Here is a 27,368-nt window from a genome sequence, read left to right as displayed (position 1 = left end):
AATCCGATGCCATTTGTTAGTGAAGCTTCTTAATTTTTGCATAATGCTTCTGTGATTAGTTTCCCCTTATTTTGTGAAGCCTTCTGGTAGACAAATGGGGGTGTACCATTCTGATTTCACTGCTAGCGATTTGCTTCTTTATTCCGGAACAAAGGCTTACATTTCCATTGAAAAGTTTTGGTGGGCAAACAACTCTTATTAGATTTGACTCGTCTTGAAAAGTGTATAGAGTCGATTGATGTTTGGATTCAGATTGATATGCGTAGATCCCTTTTAGAGGCCTTCTGTTGCAACACGACTAATGTTTTGTAACATTTATTCGCGCTATTCGACATGAGGGTTTCTTTGAGCGATTATCAAATTATGTGACGTCCAAGAGAGACAAATCTTTTTGGTGACAAATTATTCAGGCAGTATTGAAAGTTATTAAATGCAAGCGAATGTAACTAATCCCCAACATGACCGTCGGTTCTATTTGAATGAATGAATGAATGAGGTTTGCACTTTCGTGTCCTCTACTCATCACAATACCTCATCCAAGCCCAGTTATAGCGCTGCATTCCAGGAGAAGGTGCATTGGAGTCTCCTGGGATTGGTCACGGAAACGGCAAGAGTCCGTAGACCAAATCCCGATCATGTACAGATGTCTTCGCAGTCTGCAGGGGCCTGTGAGGATGCCCGTGAGCAGTCTTAGATTATCCTTGGGGAGGTTTAAAAGTTGTTTAAACCTCTTTTCGTTGTAGCCTCCCAGTAAGGATTTCGCCTGGCGTAGTCCCATAGCATGGTGCCAACAAACCTCCCTTAGCCCTAGCCCTTCCCTCCTGAGCTTCTCTTTGTTGGTGTGTTGTCCTAGGGCTCGGGTCCTTTAGAGGCGAGACCGTAACCTCTCTCGCCAATGCATCCGCTACATCATTCCCAGTTATACCCCTGTGCATTGGGACCCAAATAAGCCGGAAACAATTGCGCATTCCTAGTAACTTAAGTGTCTCAGTACACCAGTGAGAATTTGATTTCACAGGACGATAGGGCCATAAGTACCGCCTAACTTCCGCTCCTGTCTAAGTTTATCTCTGCACATATATAGATGGCACACATCTCCGCTTGGAAGATGCTTGGAAAACTACCCATCGGCACAGATCGTTTGGTTCTGGGGCCGTAAATTCAAACACCTATGCCTTCTGGAGCCTTCGAGCCATCTGAGTGTATCAGTGCAGAGTAGATTCCTCCAGTTTCTTTTCAAATGCAGGTCTACTCCAGTTCAACTTATTGTTTAGTTCAATTCTGAACTTCTACTTAACCGGAACGACCCGGATTTGTATCCGTCGAAGGACTGTTACCTTAGCACATTTCCCGTATATGTGTGGACAATTTTTATGCTGCTACAAAAACAACAACAATGCCCAACATGACAATCTTGTAACATTAGTTCACGCACAGCATTGATATTTTCTGGCACAACGAACAATTTTGAGCGACTGAATTCGGTAAACCAGCGAAGTAGGATGACTCACGAGAGGGATTCATCACCAAAGTCAAAGCAAGCCCACTCTTGGCACACTTTTGTTGGTTTAATCCGCCTCTTGAGTCATAGAAAATCAACGCGCGAAAATGTTCAAGATTCGATTTCATTTTGTAAAAAGAACAAACAGGACTCGTATGTTAAAACGCTCCAAATACCATTACCATTAAAACTGACAAACATATATAATATAAAAGCTTAAGTAGCAACCCTCGTAAAATATTTAATATATAGAAAATAAACAAAGATTTTTAGGAAGATGTGTAAAAAGATTAATTCAAACATATATTTTAAAAATTACAAATATACAAAATATCTAAATCTTAATAATTAAGTAGCAAGCAAATAACAAAAAAGCAAAAGGTAATGAAGATTTATTTTAGTTTTTTTATTCAAAACTACCCAAAATAATAACTTTTAAAAATTAAGTAACAAGCAAATAAAAAATTAGCAAAAGTTCATAGAAATTTCTTTGAAATAATGGTTTCAAAAATGGTTTTTAAAAACAAAAAATTGCGAAAAATAATTAATTTTTGATAATTAGGTAACAACCAAAAAACAAATACAACAAAAGTTTGTCAAAATTTATTACAGAAAATTATTAAAAATATATGTTTTTTAATTAAAAATTACACAAAATTATTAATTTTTTAAAATTAAGAAACAAACAAAAGTACAATAAACTTTATTGGAAAAAATTATTTAAAATTTGTCTTTTTTAATTAAAAAGTACACAAAATAGTTAATTTTTAATAATTAAGAAATAAGCAAATAATAAATACATTAAAATTCAACAAAATTTATTTGAAAAAATATTAAAAAAATGTATTTTAGTGCTTACACAAAATAATTAATTTTTAATAATTAAAAAACAAGCAAATAATAAATAAACAAAATTTCTTTGGAAAAATTATTTAAAAAAATGTTTTTTAAAAAATAAAAATTGCAAAAATAATTTATTTTTAATAATCAAGTAACATCAATTAACAAACAAACTAAAGCTCTTCAAAATATATTTGAAACAATTATTTAAAAAATGTTTTTTAAAAAATAAAAATTGCGGAAACCAATTCATTTTCAATAATTATCTAACAAGCAAATAATTAATAAAGAAAAGTCTATAAAAATGTATTTGAAAAAATTATTAAAAAAAAAAAATTTTTAAGTTTAAATGTTAACAAAATAATTAATTTTTATTAGTAATAATAATAATAATGAACAGTTTTTAAAATAATAAATAAACAAAAGCTCATCAAAACATATTTAATTAAAAACATTATATTTTAAAAACCAAAAAGTACACAAATAAGTTAAGTTTTAATAAAAAGTGTATCAAATATTTTCAAAATAAAATTTATAAAAATAAGAAACTTTCTGTGCTAAGGAAAAAAAATGCGTTTTGAAACTGGCATTGCACTTGAAAAGTGTTTCACATCGTTAACGGGGTAGCAGCTCAATTTGTTTACATAAAAAGCACAAAGGAACTTAATAACGAAATATTAGAACAACTCAATTGATCCTAACAAAAATCTACTATACTCTAAAGATATTTCCTTGTTAAAGAAACTCTTTATCATAAATATCTGTTTCATCGGCAATTTAGCACTAAAATATAAAAAGGGAGGACAGGAGTGTGTAGCGTCTCTGTTAAATATATACATCTTCCTAGAACACTAATGTTAGTCTACTCGAATAACATAGTTTATATTTCGTTTTTCTCTCACCGACCGCTCTTTGCTGGCCGCTTTCAAATATCGTGTAATCTCAGCTGCCGATGTTATCTTGTTGTATGCAGTAATATATGTAATATCATTGAAGAAAGTGTTGTTGTTTTGTAGTTATGAAGCTCGTGTTAGTCGATTCTAATATACTAATAATTAACATTTACATTCTATGTAACTTTCAGCCTTCTTTTTTCCAACATTTTGTTCTGGAGTGAGAGGGAAAGAGCTCTTGTTTTTTGTGCTTTTGCTATTTGAGAATGGAAAAATAAGTTTCAAAAAAGCTTAACAGCCGTTTTTATAAAAAAAAGCGCGACATGACCAGGTCTGCATGTGCGAAGTACAACAAAATGGATACGAGGAGAGCACAAAGTTTTAGTTTGCAACATTTGCTCTTAAAACGAAAAACGTTGTATTTTTTAAGCGCTAAATATTTTTTAAATTTACTTTATTTTTGTAAATAAGTTCATTACTCAAATCGTTCATCAAAATAAGGTGTGGTTAAGTTTCAAGGGCCGGAGTTGATTTTAAATAAAATACAATTTTTTTAAGAAATTATTTTCATTTCTCTTTATAGTGATACTGGTATGGCTCAATTACGTATAGAATAAAATATCGGCCAAATGACCGCCGCGGTCTCGGCAGCACACCTCCATCCGATGGTCCAAATTTTCGATGACGCTGAGACATAATTGAGGTTCTATGCCGTTAATGTGCCGAATTATCTCATCCTTTAGCTCTTGAATTGTTGCTGGCTTATCAACGTACACCTTTTCTTTCAAATAATCCCAAAGAAAGAAGTCCAACGGTGTCGTTGACGTTTAGGTGTGGTTCACATTCAGCATCGGCCCTTGAAATTTAACCATCCTTTACATAACTTTCTGCTATTTCTTCAGTATTATATCCTATTAAATTCAAGAGTTCACAAGTCTGTGTACTTCACCAGCGCTCGCTGAGTTGACGTAGAGCCCTCCTTACTATGATAGGAGTAGACCACAGGTTGTGAAGGAGATCCTCATACTCTCGTTAGGCGGGGAAACTACTTCATAGGTCTCCTGTCTAGCCAGCTCATCCAGCTCGAAGTCTTCTGTAACATCACTGTGAATAGGTACCCAGATGAGCCTTATTTGGGATCGAAAGTGAGGTCAGGCATTCCCCGATCAGTTTCGAGCGCACCATCATCGAGCTCAGTACCGTGGAGAAGATATTTACTTCTGTGATAGTTATTACACAAGTGAGCAGCCTATGAGCAAAACAGACTACAGTCGTCCGACAGCCTGAACTTAAGTCTGGATTTACCTACCTAATGAATAGTGAACAAAACAAAAATGTTTATTTTGAATTCAACGTTCCATACGATTTGACAGCACTGATTTATTTATTTGGCAGTTCTCAAACAAAAAATTTTAAGCGAATTATTGTGATCAAAGAAAAGAACACGAGACAAAACATAGCTAAAATATACAAATAAACAGTAAGCGATTCAATTCGGTAAGCAAATATAATACAAAAATACACTTAATGGCAGTCTCTTATGAGCTAAAGCTAAACAAAAAGTAGCTGGAATATCATTAACACACAATTTTTTTTGTTTGGGGCACAGATGACTTCTCTAGCGAGTGAAGAAGTGGTTAATCGAAGGTAGCTAGTACTGAGCTGTCAAGCAGCTCCTTAGAATCAGTTTGCACTGTAAAAAGGCCGAGAATTGTTTTTAAGAACTATGCCTTGGCAGTTGTTGAACTTCATAATTTTATATTATGCGAATACTAAAATCAAAAAAAAAATTTAAATCGAGAAAAATATGAATTAGTTATAAAAAATCACTAATGGCTGCATATGAAAATTAGTTAATTCGTGTCAAATTGATCATTTCTCCCACCGTTCTACCCGGAGCTGATGTTGACTCACGAGACCAACGGCTATTCGGTTCGTCATAGTATTGTTGTTGATACCACGAGTAAACAATTGATTTGATGCGCTCACGTGAGAGCAAATACTGGCTTTAATTATTTTTGCATGATTTTGCTTGGCAGCAAAAACAAAAAGTATAAAATAGCGAAGCAAAAATTCTTAGTACCAATAAAAAATGTGTGATCGAAATGCTTTAACAGCATAGTCATCGCGTCTCCGCAGACAAAGAGACAAACGAACGATGCTGGAGTAAGGCAAGCACGCTCCACTCCATACAGAAATCAGAAATAGCCCCGAAGCAATAGTAGCACTCCGGCTGATGGTGGTGACAGTAAGACTATTAAGCAGCCGACACCATCGCGATGGCCAAGGGGAGGGGAAGGCAAGTGGTAATGATTGCAAACGAACAAGCACGAGGCTTTGAAGTGCTGAGGCGAATAGCGGCCGCCAACAGCCAACAGCCTCTAGACGCCAGTCGCCAGCTGTTACGTGAGTGGACCAAAATTCCAGATACACCAGCACACAAAAAATATTCGTAGGAAATTGAAAGCGACTCTCGGGGAGTGGACGAAATGAAAGCAAGAAAAAAAATCAGCATCACAACAATGCACTGTGGAAGATGGTTGGGCGTACTCGTAACGGCTGAACGGTTACATTTCAGGGGTGTATGGGGATGGAGTGTCAAAAAGTTCAGAAGCTTCAAGGCAATTTAAAAAAATTTACACTTCAGACACTCATTGAAAGTAAACAGCGAGTACAACAATAACACAAACAGTTACAGGGAGCGCTTAACATAGGGTCATGATGAGAGCAGCCAGCAGCCGATGACGACGACAGAAACAAAAACAAAGCAAAGAAACTAAAACAAAAAACTACAGCAAAAACAAAAGCAGAAATTAAAACAAAATATCGAAAGCTGTAGCAACGCGCAGCGCAATATAATTTCGTTATTTTGTAGTATAAAAACAACATAGCAGCAGCAGTGTCAGAGAACAATGCGTTTGGAGAGAAGAATACCCACAGCGACAGCCACAGCAATAGCCACATACTGAGTGTGCGCCAAACAGTGATTGTGAACAGCGACAACGATTTCCAACCGACAACGATTGTGTTGACGATGCCACAAAGCAGACAAGCGTGATACACACAGCATAGCGCCCAGGCAGCAAGGTAGCTAGGCAGCTAGGCAGCTTACTAGCCACTCATATCCATCCATCCATCCATCTAACCAACCAACCAACCAACCGACCCAGCAGCCAGTCAACGGGCTTTAGACTAAACCTGAGAAACGCACTTACCAGCCATACAAACAATAAAACAACAAAAAACGAAAACGCTCACGACACACACTCTCACGGGCAACGCCGTTGTACTCGTGTACTCATGGAACAACAATGAGATATCCCGACAAAGGATAACAGCCCTTGGAACACGTAGCCACACAAAAGCGACCGAAGTTTAAACCTTTCACTCATACAACGACGAAATCACTTAACAGCTGGTGGTGCACTGTGTAACTTGGACGGTAAGTGATAAGTGAAAAAGCATAGTTAATTAATTTGCAGAGGTGCAAAGTAAAAGAAACTTAGTTTTAGTATAAGGGGTAGGGTAAAGTTCGACCCTTGATACAATATATTCTATTTTAGAAGATGGTTTTACTTTTTACATAAACCGCTTCTGTTGGCAAATACGCAATGTTGCCACTGTCGATACTGAACTTGGTGATTTTATTTTTATTATTTTAGGTATTTTTTTACAAAACAAGTAAATATTTTAATATTTCAAATGGATCACCTCATTTTGAATAAGTATTTAATATATTTAGGCGGTCGCCGTAGCCGAATGAGTTGGTGTGTGTCTACCAATCGGTAGAGACCGGGCTTGAAACCCCGAGCGTGAATGACCAAACAAAAGAAAAAATTTGTATAATAGTGGTCGCCCTTCGGTGAGTAATGACAAAGCGCCGAGTGTATTTCTGCCATGAAAAACTCTTCCTAAAAAATTATCTGTCGTTCGGAGGTGGCACAAAACTGTAGGTCCCTCCACTTATGGAAAAGCAACAAAATGCACACCACAAATAAGAAGATAAGCTCGACCAAACAACACCTAAACAAAAGGTATCGGCGAAAGTTTATATATACAAGGTGGTGCAAAATTAATCACCCTATGGGAAGATTTATAATTTTTTATAATTTTTTTATTATTATCATCAATCGAAATATTTTGGTTCTTATTTAGTAAAAAATCACATAAAAAAATCATATACATGAAAGTGCAAGTGCACATTATTATTATTAATTTTTTTTTTAAACGCAAAACTTGTTTTTTTTGTAGAATTTTTTTTTTTTTTATGTGTAGAGAAAATCCCAAGGCGAATCTATTAAAGGCGATGTTGGTAAATCAGCTTATTTGTTTAGTTTTTCTTGCCCATGTGGATGTCAGCACAGAATAAAGCAAGGCGAATTAATTTTTTGTTACTTTTCCAATACTTTGCCGTGACATTCAAACGTACAAGACATTTTTGTTGGTCTAATGCCATCACCTTTAATAAATGTGCTTTGAAAATCCGCATTATTATTAAACATCCAAGCTGTATAACGAACAAGTTTTATTAATTTAATAATTAATTCCATTGACTAGACTTTTTTGTTAAGCTACTCGTATGTTAGAGTTTATTTTTTAATTTTTTTGCTAACAAAACAAATTTTATTTTCCCGTTTAAAAAATTGATATCTAAAATATATACAACCCACAAAGAATTGTGACATGTTGACGGGTCGGTCTTATCGTAAAGTTCTTTCTTCGTTCGGTTCTGGGGGATACTCAAAGTAATTAGTTTGGCGTAGAATTTGATAACTCAGAAATTTCTGTACTGGTAAAATATGGCTTGAAAACTTTTAAGTCACGTATGTCAATTTGCTATCGGAAGTTGGTTCATATTGTAGGTTTATATGAATCTTTGAAATTTTGGAAGTGCCAAATTCCTTGTTTTTTAAATTTAAAGGTGAAGGTTTTTTGGACGAGCAAAATTATATGTTTAATGAATTAGCAAAAGTTTTACAGGTATAGATGGAAAAATTGTTAAAAACATCCACCACTATCAGCTGTCTAAAAGCAGAGCAAAAACATAGAAACACAAAAACCAGCAACTATTTGATAACATTCCGAAAAGCAGATTATAGACTAGGGTGGCTGGGGTACTTTCCTTTTTCTGGGGTGACACTTTCCTAAACCTTCTCATGTGACAAAAATATCATTGGTGCAGAGGGAAACACACATATCTTGTAACGAAAGTAATATTAGGAGCATCCTTGAGCTTCTTCCGTATCACTGCTTCGCAATTTTCAGATAACGGCTAAGTTGCCTCGATTCTGCGTTCTTCAACCCATTGAAAGATTCTACACAGATCAAAGGATCAGAAATCTACTAAAGCTTGCGAAACATTGCTAGACAAGCAGGAACTGTATTCTGCGCTTCAACTCACTTGTCACCATCAGAGACGGCTCCATATAGAGAGATCAGTACTCCATATACCTTATAAGACCGGGAAAATTTGTACTACATAACTTTATTTTCTACGAACACTATTTGACCATATAATACGAATCCATTGAGTAACTATTTTTCCAATTTATTGTGCTCCCTTCATAGATTCAGAATATTTCTCTGACTTCTTCAATTTTAGTATTTATTCTAGTTTATTGAATTGTGTTTCCTCCTCTGGTAAAATATGTTTAGCCAGGGATTTGTGCCTCTTATGCGTCAGACTATATTCCCGGTTTTGTAAGATGATAGTTCTGTCTACAATGTCCTGCTAGAATTTCTGTGATGATTCTAAAATTATTCTTATTTAATTTGATCCATTCTTTAAATCGGCTTAGCCTAAAACTACCTATCATTGATTTATAGTATTGCAATAGATTGTCCCAGGATGATCTTCTTTGTCTTTACTCTACTTCCTGAATAAATAGAAGCCACCCTTTCCTAGCCCACAAAACCGTTCTGGGTCCATAACTAAGAAGGCCACCCCTTTCCTGTATAATTTATCTGCCGGTCCTTTCCGTATCAAAATTTTTCTAAAGAATCTGAAAAAAATGTGTGAAATTTTGGTGGAAATTGAATGAGGGTTTAAAAATTTTACAGAAGGTTTGAAACTAGGATTTACCATATGTGACTTTTGCTATAGAATAAAATACATTTAAAACAAAAAAAGGATTGAAATTAATTTGAAAAAAACCAACAACAACAAAAAAACAAATATAGTCAAAACTTTTCATTTGGTTTGGTGGCCTTATAATTACATCACTCACTTAAGTTCGGTATGGTCCAAAAGAAAACCTATCAGTATAAATGATAAAATTTTTGCGCAAATGGCTTAAAACTTTTATAGTTGATCTTCAGCTCTTGGGTGATGCTACGACTACTAACATACCGATCAACTTCGATTATTTCTGCGAATTTATTGACATTTCGAAATTTAAAATTATAAATTATTTAATTTTACCTTATTTTTTTATTTGAGCTTAATCCATCTCGGCTACTGCCGGAGATTACACATCCCGGATACAATTGTGCTCTACTGGACCGTAGTCCAAGTTCTACGCCCATGCGATTGCTATTGCTTCAATATTTAAAAATCTTCGAACTATTGCACATATGTCCAGTATGGTCGACTTCTGCATGTCTTCTAAAAGGTGTTGTCAGTCATAGTTCTTCAAGTTTTTTAATAGATGCTTAGGCACATCCAGTGGAAGATTTATTATTCCGTGAAGCCAATATAAGTTAGACCTTTAATTGCCAATCGACTATTTTGTGCACTAAATTTGTATACTTTATTATATTATAAATTATTTTATTTTAACGTATTTTATTTTCTTTGTTAATTTTATTTTATCTTATTTTTTTAATTTTATTTTTTTGTTTGTTATTAATTATTTTATTCCACTTCTCATTTTATGTTATTTTATATTATTTAATTTTTTTTTTAATTTTTCTGAATTAACTTTGTCCTGCTCCGTCCCATTATCTCCATATTCCATGAGACGAGAATTGTGAAAATGACAATAACAACAAAAAAATTAACTAAAATTGCACCAGTATCAGGAGCAGGAGCAGGCATAGCGCAGGAAGAGCACTATAAAAGGAGAGCATAAAAAAGGAGAAGAAGAGGAAGCATAAGTGGGAGCACAATTACAGCGCAGAGGCAATGGTGGTGGTGGCGACGGCATCGGCGTCGGCGGCAACCACGATTCAATCGAAATCCTTGTAAGCGAACAAATCTTAACGCAATTAGAGAAGACGAACGCTTGGTCGCGCCGACACGGAAAATGGTGATGCTGCGATTTTCTATTTAACTTTGCTACATTGAAACATTTGATGTGCAAGTAACAAGCAGAAAAAGTGGAAAAAGCTGAGCACAAATAAGAAAGAAAAAAGAGAGTAAAGAAAAGTTAAAAGTTAAATTTAAGTAAATTTGTTTTCGAAAACAAGGCAAGGCAAACAAAGTAAGAAATGGAAAAGTTTACCAAGTGAATTGAATGGAAAATTAAGACGAGAACGGTAAAAAAAGTTAAGAAAAAAAACGGAACCTGAACTGTAAGCAAACAAATTTATTATAAAAAAAAGTCTGCGAAATTATTTGTTCAAAGTGTTTGTAAAAATAGTGGAAAAATGTGGCTTTAATTGCGGCAAAAAAAAATGCTGTAAAATGAATTTGGCAATACGGCAATAATTGTGCAAAAATGCGAAAACAAAGTGACTGACATACAAATGGCGAAAATAACGAAGCTGATATTGGCGTTAATGAGTTGGAAGTAAAGAGGTGAAAATACAAAGACCATAAATGTAGTATGACATGCAAAAAAAACAGCAACAATGCACTCAATATTAGTAGGTTGCTAATAAAAACCCAGATCTCTATATTTGATGCGAAAAAGTCAAAACGAAGCACCCACACATACACACATTTACGCACACACCATATACACTATTCAATACAACACTTATTTTGTTAGCTCTTAAAAAATGTAATATGAGTGGATACTGGAAAATTCCCCACAGCATCAAAATGAGAAAAATGCGTGCAAAAAGTGAAAGGGCATCAACGCCCAAAAAGATGCTACACATTTTCTCGCAATATTTTTTTTTTGTTTTTTGTTTTTGTTTTTGCTCAACGTGTGTATGTACGCACATTTACTCGTTCCGAAGCAGCCACTGCGCCATTGCCGCTGCCGCTGCGACTTCTGTTGTTTGTGCTTATGCTCTGGCTCGTTGCCATTTTCCCGCTGTGGCGGTTTCTGTTAAAGTTAAAGCACCCGCCGTTGTTACCGTTACAGTTGCCATTAGCCATTTGCCACTTTCCATTCGATACAATGTAGTTGTTTTTGCTTTTGTATGTTGTGTGTAGCGTTGCCGTTGCCGTTGCTGTTGCTGTTGCCATTTCCGCCTTGCAATAGAGACACAATTCGGTCGTTCGACGCGTACCACTGCTCTCGGCTCGTTGGGGGCCGTTAATCATGGCCTAGCACAGCAGGCAGCAAGGCAGCATCTATTATACACACATACGTGCATACATAACTGCAGAAGGCAGACAATAAGGCTGGGTGGTGGCTGGAGGGCTGGCAAGCAGTATATGGATGTGGATGTATTTGGGTTTGAAGGAGTCTAGCAGGCCGAAAGAACGGGGTTGGAGTTTGTTGATGTTACTCGATCTGGTAAGAAGCGTTTGTCTACACAGCCTGCAGCACTGTCAGTAGTGCGCGGTTGGCACCAGCGTTGCCACGGCTGTAAATTTTTGGCGCTCCAAAAAAACTTGGACAAAGAAAAAACGAAAAAGATTTATTAAACTAAAGTTATTTACGCCCCCTTTAAGTGCACAATCTGTGTTCACTCTTCGAGTAACTGTATCTTTTTTGTCGAACATTATAGGTTACTGCACAATTCAATATGAGTCTCGCTTACGTACTTTATTTTCAAATTTTTGCTTAACTCCGCAAAGTAAGAAAAAATTCAATACTAATGCAAATATCCCTTTTTAAACACCTTCCGCCAAAGAAATTTACTTTTATTTACTTTACTTAATTTGCTTACATTACTTGCTTTACTTGCGTTACTTACTTCACTTACTTTATTGACTTTGCTTACTTAAGTTACTTTACTGACTTTACTGATTTTTCTTACTTTACTTACTTTACTGACTTTTCTTACTTTAATTTACTCACTTTATTTACTTCACTTACCTTACTTACTTTACTGACTTTACTTACTTTATTTACTTCACTTACTTTACATACTTTACTGACTTTTCTTACTTACCAATTGGGTCCAAAAGTAAATGCGTTACCTCCGCCCAGTTGTTTACTTACTTACTTATTGGCCGTAACAATCCGTTACCGAATAATGCGTCCCCAGGTGACTCTGTTTTCCGCATACCTTATCAAATTTCTTAAGCGAAGAGAAGCTATGTCATCTTCTATTTGATCCTTCCATTGAACACGAGGATGTCCTCTTCTGCGTCGACTGCCAATTACCGTCTCAAACACCTTCTTCGCCGCAGCAGTTCCTTCCATACGGACGACATGAACCAGACACCTAGTCGCTGCAACGTCACTCGTTTTACTATGTCAAAATCTCCATAAAACTCATGTAGCTGTAGCTGGTTAATCACTCATTGGTTCATTCGAGTGTAGTAACGGTCATTTTCGTGAGCAGGACCAAAAATTTTGCAAAATACTTTCCTTTCAAAAACTCTAAGAGCGGCTGCATCTGATAGTTTGACTGTCCAGACTTTAGGTGTTGTTTTCCGTTTGCACTGAGGTGGGCATAGTAAGAGACTTCTAACGTAAGGGTTTTAAGCCGGCAGAAGTCATCTCAACACTAATGCATGCATATGTATTACTCAGCGTCAACGAAAAAGGCTCTGTTCACAGAAGTTCTATAAAGTTTAGAAAAGTTTTTCATGGGCATTTTGGGTGTTTGGCCGAGCTCATCTTCCTATTTGGCGTGTGCGTCTTGACGGCGAACAAATTGTGACTTTTTTGTCATTTAGGTACATTTAACTTAAGATCTCAGCAGGGTTTGTGTCTATACACCGAAAGCAGTGGGCTAAGTGAAGGGTCTGTCTTTTAGCAGGTAGGCCTACATATAATATTATCGTGTGCGTTAAAAACAACTTTCCCAGAACATAGCTAGCGCGGAGCCATACTAATCAGGAGTTACAAAACTTCTAATAAAATGTTGCAAGATAGTTCGGATGAGATCTTCCTTTTTTACTGAAGCCACATCATACGTGTTAAGGACTGTACAATGAAGAGTACGGGGCGAACATCTAGCATATTAAAGAGGAAGATTGTCCTATCCTTTTGTTTATTGTCATCTGAAAAACAAAAGCTGATAGCACTGGCGTAGACGAAATTCTTTGTAAGTGAAAGTAAGATCAGACGACCATTAGGCCTTGTGACATCTTCTGTAACTGGTAATACCGACCTAGTACGTTACGGAGCGCAAATTTGATGTTTGCTTTGTAGCCTGAACAGCTCTCGTCTCATCAAAAGTCTTATAGCTTACTAGATCAAGCTGCGTGCGACAGAAAGCATTGTAAAACTTAATAGCGGGAGGGGAGAGTGCTGACAAAGAGCTCAAGTTTCACGAGGACAGTAAACTAACAGAGTGGTATATGAGCCAATAGGTGAAAATATGTGTTGAGAGGGCCTGCAGTGGTGACGGTGCGGGAATTTGCGATCTTCCATGCGTTGACAAAATTAAAGTGAAGAAGAGCCTCGGTCTGAGAAATTATTATAGCTTACATTTTATTGAAAGAATGCTGAGTTATATTATCTATGAGTGTCGCATTTAGTATAAATTACCAAGTCGATGATGAATTCCATGTAATGAAGTGCCACAATTCGCGAACTGTTAAACTCCTTATCCTTATCCTATATATCCGGCATACCGATAGTCCTTGAGATTGCTAACTAATTAAAGCTTTTTCATATTTCAAAATTTCCTTCGAAAGACAAGAAACATGGCTTACGAACAGAAACAGAACGTATAGGAAGAACTAATATATTCCGTTGCTGCGTGAGGTTAAATTGCAGGTGCAGAAAAGTGCACCAACGTCATAGGGTAATGTCACGTGGGCGAGCTAATTTTACTTCCGTATGTGGCGGCCGCCGTAGCCAAATGAGTTCGTGCGTGTCTACAATTCGGCTGTGCGTAGGTTATTTTTTAATTTTTTTTATGTGTTTTCTTAATGAAATTCTGACAATTCCGAATTCCGGTTGAGTTGAAGACCGCAAGACATTCAATTAATGATTTTTAAGATATTGTTTATTTAGTTTTTGGCCACCAAACTGTAAATATTATTAACATTAAGTTGTGCTCAACGCCGGAAATTAGATGAAACACACAATTTTATATTACTTTATTTATTTGGTTGATATTTCGACATTATTCTGAAGTTACCTTTAGGATCTTACGGCTGAGACCGTAGACCAGGCTCGAGCTAAACTTCTTCTTCTTCTTGATTGGCGCAATAACCGCTTACGCGATTGTGACCGAGTTTAACAAAGCGCGCCAGTCGTTTCTTTCACGTGCTTACCGCCGCCAGTTGGACACACCAAGTGAACCAAGTCTTCTCCACCTGAGAAGGAGGCAGAATCTTTCTCTCAAGCTCTCCAAGATACGCTTTAGATCAGATATTAGCTTAGATTTAGAATTCAGAGACATTTTAATCAGGCCAAGCTACACGAACACGGACATTTATCTTCAGGGTTTGGCTGATCTCATCCACAATGTACAGAATGCAGAGATGTGGCTAACATCAGACCGTTAATCGGCTCTCAATGATTTTGACGGAGTCAGCTGATTTGCTTACGTCACTGGGGTTGTGATGGCGATTTGTTCATGAAAAAACTGGCATTAAAATAAGAAATATAAGTAAATTGGGGCATACACTTCTGTTAGGTGTTTGGCTGAGCTGAGATTGTATTGGTGATATACGAAAAAATCAATAAATCCCTCGCTCATGTTATTTCGCCTAAACAACGACTGATTAGATAAGTGTGTGAATACAGAATTCTGCTGCCGAGCACCCAAATACGTGGCAGTTGAAGTTACTCCAACAATTTTGCTTCGGAAAGTCAAAAGCCTTGTAATCTATCACCATTGGACCCAATTGATACAAAAATTCGCACGTAATCGGACCACTCAGACCATGGAGAGAAAATGACTCAGGGTTATCGAAAAATCACTGATATTTTCGAGCTATCTGCGTAAAACTCTCCTTGTCTCTCTCCTTCGTCTAATTTTCCATGACTAAATTTCGCTCATAACACACAATAAGGCGTTAAATTTAAAATGATTTACCGTCATAGGACGCCCTATTCTATGCTGTAATTTATTTCGAAAAAAATTTAATTCAACCGAAACGGCATCTCTATGTTAGCTGGTGGACGCACGCACACGCATGCCTGTTAGCACACCAGCTCTGTGACAAGTTTCATATAGCAACAAAACCCTCTCTCTCGGTATTGTACCAACGCATATGTATAAGCTTATGTGTGTGTGTACATGGTGGCAACCGCAAGGACATTGGGACAGCGACAACTAACTAACTACTAACTGTTAACTGCCAACAGGCAGAAACCATAAGCCAAGCAACCACAACTTCAATAGCACTGGCGGCAATGGCAGCGGTAGCAGTAGTAGCCAGTGTGAGTGGCACAGCCTCAGCCGCAGTCACAGCCACAACGGCGGCCTCAGCAGGCACTAAGTCATGTAATGGCATTTTTGGGTCAAATCGACAATCGGCGCACCAAAACAAATTTTTAGTCTGCATATAAGGTATGTCTGCACACACACCCACACACATGGACGTACGTAAACATACATACATACACATGTGGATAGGCACTTGTGTGATGAATATAAGCTTCGGAATAAATTTGCATGAGCGCGCAAGGACCTCATTAAATGTTCAAATGACTACATTTGCATATGTGTGCTGGGTTTATATTATAGTTAATGTTAATGCTAATGTATGTGTGTGTGTGTATGTGATGGCATGAAGTTGGCTCGTTGATTTTGTGCGTATTTCAAATGTTTTCATACACTATGTACTTATAAATTGAGTGATTTTTAAGGGAAACCAAATGATGTTACCTCAACAACCTGTTAAGCCTGACAAATGTAAGAATTGTGTTTAATAATGTGGAATGTGGTGTATATAATTTGCGTGCGCTCTCACATCCAGGGGTAATAGGCGCACTGACTATTGATCAGAATCGAAATTGCTTTTATAAAAATAATAAAAAATAATTACATTTCTCAATTAATTTTAAATTTCAAACATAAATTACATTTCCTGATTGGGTATTCTTCTTCTTTATTATGCCTATTCGATTCCGAATTATAAGCACTCATACAGATTCCCTTTCTAAAACAAATAAACATAAATACATCTCTCTGTCTTACAACATTGCATAGCTCTCCAAATCCTCTCGTACCAGTCCAGTGACGTTTTTTTTGTCAGGATAACTAGCAAGTACAGCGCTCAGACACAATTAAGTCCATTGCACTCGGATTCACTTTTAATTTTCTTTAAATCTACCCGACCTACAAAGAAATCTGAGCAGATCTTGTGGTGCCAAGGAGCCAAGGTGGTCGCTTCTTAACACATCAGTGCCAAAGACCTCGAGCCTGATTCGAGCGAAGGTGAGACAGACGCACAGAAAGTGGTCCGTTAGCTCATCTTCCCCTCCACATGCTGGGCAAAGCATCCTGTCTGAGATGCCTACCAACCAACCGTCTGCAGTCCCTTCTGCTTAATGACTGAAGGATTTGCGACAGTCGGTCGGACATTACAGGTAACATCAGTTTAGTCCATCTGCAGCCTCTCTCAGCCTACCAAGCTCGCTTCAGAGTTGTAGTAACCCATTTGCTAACCGTGGCTTTGATGGCTGCAGAAGGGAGTGGCAGAATGGGCTCCGGGCTAAAAAAGTTGGTCTCAGATCCCACCACGTATATATGACGATTTGCATTCAAAACATTTTTTCTCCCAATGCCACGATTAGCTTCTATTTTTCCTTCAAAAATAAGTTGTAAGTGATGATACTTCGGATTTCTCATAATATGGCCAAGGTACACTGTTTAATAGTTTTTAGAAGTTCTTGGTCTCGTATTCGAAATAATACTTCATTGTAAGAAACATAATCAGTCCAGGGAATTTTCAATATTCGTCTGAAGAGCCACATTTCAAATGCTTCTAGCCTGTTCTAATCTGCTGTCCTTAGCGTCCCTGTTCTCACTGCGTACAACAATATTTACCAAACATAACATTTGGCAAAGCGCATTTTAGGCTTTAAGTTGAAGTCATGACTGGTAAGGACTTTTTTGTACTATGTGCTATTTCTATCCTTATTTTAATATCTGGCCTTATGGAATTTTTAGGCGTTCAGTTGATTAGTTTTTAGCTTGTGTGTGCTGTTGTGGAATTTGGGATATGGCCACCAGTCCAGAGCTGTATGGAAGTTCAACTTATATCTAGTACCACGGGGAACAGGAGCCCTCGAAGCTTACTCCGACCTGTTCTTGAGGTAAGCCCCCCGGGGAGTATCGTGGTGGTTGTGGTTTAACACCCAAATGCGGGTAGAACCTTTTTGGCTCGATGTGGAGTTGCATTGCAACCGGTCGCCGGACCCTTAGTACGGCAGAGGTTTAGATAGGCTTCGAACCCCACCAAGGTAGTTAGTGTGTCCATTCCGCACTGCCAATTGGTCTCGTTAAAATGCTTTTGCGTTTTTGTGGCGGTGATCAACGCATTGATTTGATCCGTTGTGCTTTTGAACACCGTTGAGTCAGCCTGTCGGCGGGAGGTACTCACGTAAAACACACCGGACGCTGAGCAACATACACTTAGATGCGCTTACGTTAAACTTGATGTCATATTCTTCTCTTTCGATATAGAGGTTCGATTTTCATGTTGTTGTTGTTGTTGTTCTAGCAGCTTACTAAATCCTGTCAGTGCGATGTAGTTACCGGCCGTCTTTGTCTAACTCATCTAACGACATCATTTCGACAGGTTTGGTCGAGAGGGAGAGGGGTATGAAGTGAGTAGTTTTAATGGGGCATGTAAAAATGTGTGCGATACCCACACACCTATGCTTGATTCATCTATAGCCATATTCGCCACATTCGCCTTAACAATTAGGTGGCAACATCACACACAAAGAATTTCCGTTAAAGCTTTTTTTATTCCTTTCAACACAGTTTGTTCCATATCCGTAAACAATTCTCTAACTAATATTGTTTTAGTTTAAATTGGTATTTAAAATTAGATGGCAACGTTTTTTTTTCAATATTCTATATTTTAACTTTATACTGATATACATATTTTAAAAAATTAATAAGCTAATATATTTTTATAAAAAAATTTTTAGTTTTCAAAAAATAGGTGGCAACACCAATTAAATTTTATTTTATTTGTTTTATTAAAGCTTGCTTAAGCACCTTTTATTTGATACCTATATATTGATATGCAACTTAAATTTCTGATAAATTGCTATTTTTACAATAAAATTCAGGTGGTAACGCTACCAAAAAAATTAAATTTGGAATATATTTTTCTTAAAAATATTTGCCTTTATACTCATGCTGCAATATTTATCGTAATTTTTTAATAAATTACTTTTTTATATAGACAAACAGGTGGCAGCACCCATGTAGTTGTTGTTGTAACATCATAAACATTCACTATATACATACATACATATATTTGGCGAGTGCTGGTTTCCTTGGCCGAAAATAGTTCCGGGTCGTTACGGTAACAAGAACCGACTGCCGTGGAAATGTGGCAACATCCATCTAAAATATATGGTAAACACAAACCATCCGCAGCTCATCGAAGTTTTAACGATGTAAAATATGTTCAAATCGTGGCAGTAGTTTATGAGTGGTGCTCTTTCAGGGAAATTTTCTATATATAGAAGTGCAGATAAAATATTTTTATATGAGAAAAGTGCACATATAGGCAGAAAAAATAGAAAAAATAGCGACCTCACTAGTTTTTCCGACTTCAAATTTTTTTTTTGTTATCATAGAAACGGTAGTTACGAGTATTATTGATAATTTGTTTAGTTTGATCCGAGCTGCCGCCGTAAATTTAAAAATATCAAATCAATTCCGGAACAAAGGCTGAACACTTGGAAACAACAAACAGTACATTTTCAGGATTTTCTCTTTGATCCGAGCTACCGCCGTAAATTTAAAAACATCGAATCAATTGCGGAACTAAGTCTGAACACTTGAAAACAACAAACAGTACATTTTCAGGATTTTCTGTTTTGAAAAATTACACAGCACATCACAGACGTTTGGAAAACAGCACGGCCCCACAAAAACCAGTACGAAGTTATGGGTACATTGGATTAGACTGAAAAGTCAACATTTTTTAATTTATCGTAACACACCAGCCACCCACATTTACGCGTACAAAATAGTCCTAGGCAGAAGTAGAAAGCGACGCAAAATAAATTGTTAAAAATACAAATAAAATACAAAAATTAATCCACACCAAAGAAAACAAAAGATTTAATCTAAAAGAATAACGCGAAAACTTATCGCTCACTTTAGCAACTCTGCAGCCACAAATCACCGGTGGGGTAGTGGTGGTGGGGGTAGTGGTTATGGTGTGGCGGCTAAGTAGAAAAAGTGTTAAGAAGAAAAATTGCAAAAAAGTTTTAGCACCAACAGCCGCAGCATAGAATCATGAAGCAAAATAATTTCACGCACACACTCCCCTCGTTATTATTCGCTGCCATGTCAACCAGCCCACATAAATACTTTTACATACACCCATACATATTTTCACGCTGTACACAATGGGCAAACACATATTCTCATATATACATAACCAGCCGTATGGATACATACACACCTGCATGTGCCCCATCCTTGGCACAAACTCTTCGCCTACATATACTACATAGATACGCATGTGCAAGTGTGGGCGTCGAAAGCACTGCCCCATACAAACATGCATTTGCACTGCATATCTGTACTCAACGAAGAGATATGAATTCTCAAAAGATGAAAAACAGTATAGCTAATAAAATTAAATGGAGTGTGGTAGCATTTCCGCAGATGCAGTTGGAATTGCAATGTTCGCGTTCGTGCATCCTGCGCATCCTGAGCAACTGATGTAGGAAATGCAGTAATCAAGCCACGTGTGGCACTGGGTCATGGCTATCAAATATGAAGGGCCACTAAAATAGTGTAACAAATAGGTATTGCTATTGTAGTAGTCTTACCGAGACCTACCGCGATTGTTCTGCCACTATGCGTTGGCTGATTGGTTGGTTTAAGTGGTGGTTCATCCAGAATAGAACTAGCGTTTCCGCACCATTTTGTTGACCTCGCTACCAATTTTATTGATAGTTATTTACAGCATGACTATATGAGGTTTAAGTACCTTATTAGGTTACTGACGTCTAAGCCAGGCAGTTGTTCGAGAGACTCGAACAGTGGTTTGCCCAGGGTTGTCATTCCCTCCTTCCGTAAGGCAGTGCGCTCACAGAGGAAATGGAAAATTGTTTCGTTTTTCTCTGGTTGTTTAAAACTGTGACAGTGTGTAGTGAGGAATACCCATTTTGGCTGCTTATTCCCTGATAGACCAAAAGTTAGTTATCACCGCCGTGAGTCGACAGGCATCCCTTGTCAGCATTGACGTTTGTTTGTGGTTGTAGGTGGGCCGTAACGTTCTGCTAACTTTGCATGTTGTCTGGTCTCTCCATTTGATCTGTATTCATTTAAGATCTGGTAGATCCGATGGTGTAAGGCAATAATGAGACGGGTTTTAGGTGGCTTAGTTGGAATCGGCCAGTTAAGATATACGAGTGTATAAATGCCTGTTATATCAGAGTATGTCCTGAATAATTAGAAGTTTAGCCTTGTATCATATTCAGAACGTAATTAAGCCGGTCGTATGCGGATTTAACATCACAGCTTTAGCTTTTTAATTGCAATGGGCGGTGGTTGTTCACTAATAATGGTGTTTACGGGGCTAGAACTCGTGAAGCTCGTGATTGTCTCTCGTTGAATATCGTTCTAGGAAAATCGATGCTCTGCTAGTGTTGTTGTTTTTATTCTTTATTTTGCTGCTATTATTGTTAATAATTCTTGTAACGACATAAAACCATTCACTATGGCTTTCAGCGCCATTCGGCAGGCAGGTGGAAGTTGCAGTCGATCTCTAAACCAACTCACTTAGACCATTGCCGATCCACTGATATACCACTGTAGCATATTACCCGCTACTCCTCATTCAATATTTGAGTATATTGACCTAGGAGGCAGTGGCCTGTCATCAAAAAAACCGTTGCTCCAGGCCGGGCTTTCAACTATTTTTAACTCGACTTTAAAGTGTTTTTCTCGAGGTTTTTGATTTTATTTGAAATCAGTTTACGCCATAACTCAAAATCTATTGAATCAATGGATCTAAAATTATGTATAGCTTGTGTACACATAACTCCTGGGAACTTTTTTTTCTAATAATCATTTTTGATTTCCAAGATGTACGAAAAATTTAAAAATCCAAAAAACTTCTTAGAGGGTTTCCTCTAGAAACATCTCCTTTAATAAATGCATTTTACTTTTTTTCAAATGATTTTATGGTTAGTTAAGATCTACTCGGTGTTTGAGCATTCGAAATTAGTCGGTGAATACCTGACTTCGCTCTCGATTGCATCCGAATACTGCGGTATAAGGCTCATTTGGGTTCCAGGTCACAGCGACGTAGAGGACTGGGCTGATGAGCTGGCTAGAGGTAACCCTAGACACAGTTTCATCCCAAAACCAGAGAATTGGGGTTCCCTTAAGAGCCTGTGGTATACTCCTTGAAAGATGGTCCTGGCATCAACTCAATGAGTGTTGGGCTAGTGCACAAACTTGCAAAGCGCGAGGTCCGTCTGGCCACGGCTAGATCGGGGGTGCTCAAGGGCAGTTCTAAGGCTAACAAAGCCGGAGCTCTTGACTTTGGTAAAACATTGTCCGTTAGGTGTTCGTGCTGTGAGATTTGGGATTGCTTTAAGTTCTTTCTGTAGTAGCTGTCTGGAGAATGAGATGGAATCATCTCAACACTGTCTTCTGAACTGCGCTGCTCTCGTGGAGCAAATATTTAGACATCTGGGCCCTCAGTATATTGAAGCGGTTCAATAACACGAACGTAATTAGCCACGTTTGGTCGTCATCCTCTACTCCAAAGCCACTTCTTTTCATTTTTACACCTGTTTGGTGTTTTTCCTTCTGCCATTTGCCATTGCCTTCCGAGAGGCGACCGATATTAAAAAAATACCTTTTTCTATCATTTTTCTATTTCATGCACGGAGCCTCGAACTTACTAGGTAGGTAGGGTGGCTTTCGCAACGACACTTAGACCTTTCGTAGGTCTATTGCGACACCACTGGACCTTATCCATACCCTATGGGTTCCTTTTCAAACCATCCGGTAAACGACCAAAGCTTCGTTAGGTTTAGATGCGCTATGTCCGCTACATTAGTTAAAAATTCCGTATAAAGAGTGCGGAGCCTCCTTATAGCTAAGCTTTCACACTCACATAAAAGGTGCCTGACTGTTTCCTCTTCTTCTGTATTAAGACAGCTTCTACAGAAATCGAAGTACAGGAGTCCTAACCTTCTAGCGTAGCTGCCTATTAAACAGCGACTAGTTAATACCCCTATCATTTTTCTTATAGCTTTTCTGTTAAATTTTAACAAGCTCTTTGATCGACCGCTGTTCCACTTCGGCCAAACCTACTAACCCTAATGGAAGTCACACATCAACCTATTCGTCTACAGTGGCCGCCGTACTATCGAAAAAAAGTCTTATAAACATGACCCCTATTAGGAAGTTTTATGAGATATAATATTTGAATCTCTTCTGATTGTACACTCCCAATAAGATATGCCTTACCTTGTATCTACATTGTGGTACCAACCTGAGTTTCGTAGTCTTAGCTCCTCCTTGATAGGCTGCTGTGCCTCGCTAATGGTTATGGCTTTGTGCCGTGAGGCCTTGATGCTTTAATTTCAAATCACTCACAAAGCAATACGTATGCAACCTTAAATTTGGCTGAAATGTTTAGCAAATATGTCATATATGTATATGTGTATGTATCATCTGTATTCATCTGTATTCATTTGTAGGTCTGCATGGCAGGCAATCGTGCGCACGCGACATTCATAGAAATTTCAGTTGGCTTTACTAGACTTCCTGACAATAAAACAAACTACACTCCAATAGCCTAAGTGCTCACCGAAGCCTGTAATATTAAATAAATACACTTATTGTAAGGCCCTCAATAATTCAATGAATAAATAAATACTTGAGTTCACTCAGAGGCGCCGATTAACTCCCTATAATCCTCTTACAAATCAGCATCCTTCCAAAAACTAAGCAAATGTTATGCGTCCTGTACTTTTCAATCCATCCGCAAATGTTAAAAATTTAATCAAAATAATACTTTTGACCGCTGTAAATGGCATTAACGGTCAAACTTCCTCACACAAGAGGAAGCTAAGAAATACCAGACCCCATTTTTTTTTTGTGCACAATCCTAAGGGAAATGCGCAAGGGGCGAAGACATTTAGATTATAGCACATTTTGTACTCTTTCGGTTGGCCAAACTTACTTGTAGGTGTATAATTTATTTTATATTTTCTCAAACCGGCCATCTTCAAAATGTTTTTCATATTTTTCATCTACCCACAAGTTGTATGTACACGCATACATACACACACACATAAAGGTCCCAATTTGTTTTATTTAAAAAGGCATTTGTGGTTTTTATTCGAATGGCCAAGTGACTGTGATAAGAACAAATAAATGTACATTTTTTGATGTTGTTGTAAATGTTTTTGGCTATCTTACATTTTATGTGTGGGAGTGGTATGATATTAGCCCTGTAGGAAAAATAACATATGTGTTAGCGCATGCAGGGTCTTAAGTGTACAAATATAAGAAAGTTACCTGTATTTGCTTTGCGAAACTGATACTATATGTAAATATACCAAAAGACTTCGATGGCTGGGACGGGTAATTCGAATGCATGACAACAGAATTGCAAAGCAGATTTTTAACTCTCGCTTTATGGGCAGCAGAAAAAGCGGGCGACCACCAAGAAGGTGGGCAGATGATGTGGAAGACGACCTGCGTAGCATAAACGCACGAACGCACGCACGAAAAAGCCAAGCAATGAACCGAGACGTGTGGAGCGCAAAAATAAAGGAAGCATTGGCTCACCCCGAGCTGCAAATGCTTGATGATGATGATGATGCACCCAAAAGTAACTGGAATTTGTTAATAAAACGAAAAGGGTTAAACTATTCTTTGATACTTATTTTATTCGCTTTAAACTACAATAACAACTGTGTTCCAGGACACGGCGGTGTTCAAGGAAATGAAAATGCCGTTAAATTGGTCAACTGCGGTTTGATTGTTCTGTGGTTACTCTACAGTGACCAGAACCATTAATTACAGTCAGTGCTGCCTGAATCATGAATTGGATCAGCGATTATGTATGCAATTTGCATAAAGGGCGATGGTCCAGAACGTTGCAGAACTGCAAAGTGTTTTGTGAAAATCCCGAACAGAAAACTGGCGAACTTTTTCTCACACTGGAAAGCAAAGACATTCGATTGATGGTCGGTATTATTACAAGAAGAAATCCATGGGGTCAGCATATGACCATTGGCATGATTGGGGACCCGATTTGCCTGTCTTGCTTAGAGGACTGGATGGCACTGAGCATTTTCTCTGCGACTGTCCTGCCTTTGCTACGTATTTTGGATTTCGATGTCATGAGAATGAGTGAAATTCGCTCTCTCAAATTGTAGGATATTATCAGATTTGCCAAAGAATTAGGAAAATTCCCACAAGAATAGCTATCTCTATCTCTGTCTCCATTCTATACTATCCTATCTCTTTCTCTCTGTCATTTCTCTCCTTTCCTCCTTGACTTTCAACTCTTTTACTTTCCAGAGCTTCGAATACAATAGGCCTTTTAGCCTGAGTGTTTTAGGAGTTACCATTCTCTCGGTGCTCTTTGACTCGCCTTTTTCATATTTCCATATCTGTGTTCACCAATATATGGGGTGAGTAGGGGCTTTTTGAAGCTTTTGAAACAGTCGGTGTAAAATTGATTCAAAATAAGTAAACAGCTTTTAACAAAAACTTAATTCATCTCTGCTTTCGTTATTATATACAGGGTAACGCAAAATTAATCGCACTTTTGGAAGATTTATAATTTTTGCAAATATCGTCGCACGTCAACCATACATATTTACACTGCTGTGCATACAAATAGCCAAGCAATGGAGCGCATAAAGGTCAAAATAAGGATTTCCATCACTCGTAATAATTAATTTTAGTTATAATTTTTTTTACATAGTAAAAAAGTAATGCAAAAATAGTTGTGGATGATTAATTTTGAGCCACCTTCTAAATATGCTTATAATATATCTCCCATTCAATAGTGTTTTTCAAGAGTTTCTTCAGCATTTTTTTTTTGCTTAATTATAACTAAAGGGTCTTTCAAAAGACGCGCCTAGATGTTGTTTTAAAATAAAATATGTAAAAATTTAGATTCTTTCATGTCCCACTATTTTCATTAAATTATCATTTAGATGTGCACCATGAACAGTTCTACCGGTAAAATTCGCCAAACAGTAGATTCATGAATTCCATGAAATTGTTGAGATCGTCGAGATATCGATGCAGAAAATTCTTCAGCTACACTTTGCGCACAGTCGCAATATTCTCAACAGAACGTCCCGTTTTTGATCTGTCAGTCCTTTTTCTATACTCACCAGAAGCGTTTCTTAAAATTGTATCACCAACCTTTGAATTTCCGACTCATTGGAACGATTATTTCCACCAAAAATATCATGAATTATGCAATATGTAAGTTTCAATAATATATCTTGCCACTTGACAAATGTGAATATGAAAAAAAGAAGGTACCGTCTAGAAATTATACGCTACTGACAACTAGGCGTCACTTTTGAACCATCCTTTAGTTTCTTACATTACGCTCTTCATACATATCCAATATCCCTTTTTACAAATTTCCAATACACCTAGTCCAATATCTATAAATATACAATACAATTATATCTCATCGGACAGCCAGGCGGCCATCAAATCAATGAAGGCAATTTTACTACGCCTTATTCAAGGCCAGTCTTATATGGGCTCCGGGACGTAGAGATATTGAAGGAAATTGCAATCATCTCAAAACACTTTCCGCTACGAAATGGTAATCTGAGCCGTAAGAATATATAAAAGTTGACGGTACAATATCGAGTGAAGGCAGAGCATGCCGAGTGAAATGTGCGTGCATTAAGTTTGTTGTTAGTCAAATAGTCGCTTACAAAATAAGAGAATCAATGTGAGAATCAGTGCTTTGAAAAAAACAATACATTTTTCCTCACCATTCCGGGGCTTGCGGCTAAAGCTCCCTGTATTCACTGGTTCGCTTGGCAGAATGAATTTACTGTAGGTTTCATCAGAATAAGCAAAATCTTGACCGTTTTCCTTGATTTAAGATTTGCTTTACATGATTTTTCATTTTTTACTCATCTGCGGAGCGCCAATCAGGGATTGCTTTCGTTCGTTTATATACCGTATTTTGATAGGTCCATACCTCGCCACCGGTAATGATGATGTCGACACCATTTTGTCCCAAAGAAACCCACCTCATCTTCAAAATTTCGCGTATAAAGTTCTGCACTGATTTGAGCTAGCTATTATTGTTGATACAGTAGATGTTGGTGGTGATGGTGTAAGTTATGATCTTTGTAGTGGTGCTGTTATAGATGGGTTGTGGGTGTAGCTATTATAAGTACCGCTCCACATGGGTCCATTGCCGTGGACATAGATAGGATACGGTCGATGGTCTTCTGCACTTCTGTCAACGTTGAGTGGCTGAAGGCACCGCCATCGCCAGCGCTGAAATTCCTTTAATTGTTAACTATCTTCCGTTTAGTCTGACTTTTAAGGGCAACCGGAAATCTATGGATAAAATCGTGTAAAGAATTTCTCAATTATTCTTCTATGTGTGTTACTAAACGACGAATTCGTTACCGAAAATGATTTTTTTTTCTGCTCCCTTGCGGGTTCCAGTCCATTTCCATTCCATTGCCATTCTCGTGAAGGTATCTGGTGGT

At 37.5% G+C, this 27,368-nt stretch overlaps 1 protein-coding gene across 4 annotated transcripts in view; it reads left to right on the top strand.

Moving 5' to 3' along the window:
* Positions 1-5,516: 5,516 nt before the first annotated feature.
* LOC128863106 (uncharacterized) overlaps positions 5,517-27,368 on the top strand; it is a 61,956-nt gene continuing 40,104 nt past the window's right edge. The window contains exon 1 of one of the 4 annotated variants that reach the window (XM_054102053.1): positions 5,517-6,676. The gene's annotated coding sequence lies outside the window, so the exon portion shown is untranslated. Of the gene's footprint in view, positions 6,677-10,239; positions 11,041-27,368 lie in introns of those variants that run through there. The other 3 variants (XM_054102054.1, XM_054102050.1, XM_054102051.1) reach the window with 3 other exon arrangements.

This window comes from Anastrepha ludens, chromosome 5 (assembly GCF_028408465.1).
Source record: "Anastrepha ludens isolate Willacy chromosome 5, idAnaLude1.1, whole genome shotgun sequence".
Lineage (NCBI taxonomy): Eukaryota > Metazoa > Arthropoda > Insecta > Diptera > Tephritidae > Anastrepha > Anastrepha ludens.
Note: the sequence above shows the minus strand (reverse complement) of the source record. Positions and strands in the feature narration are given on the sequence as shown.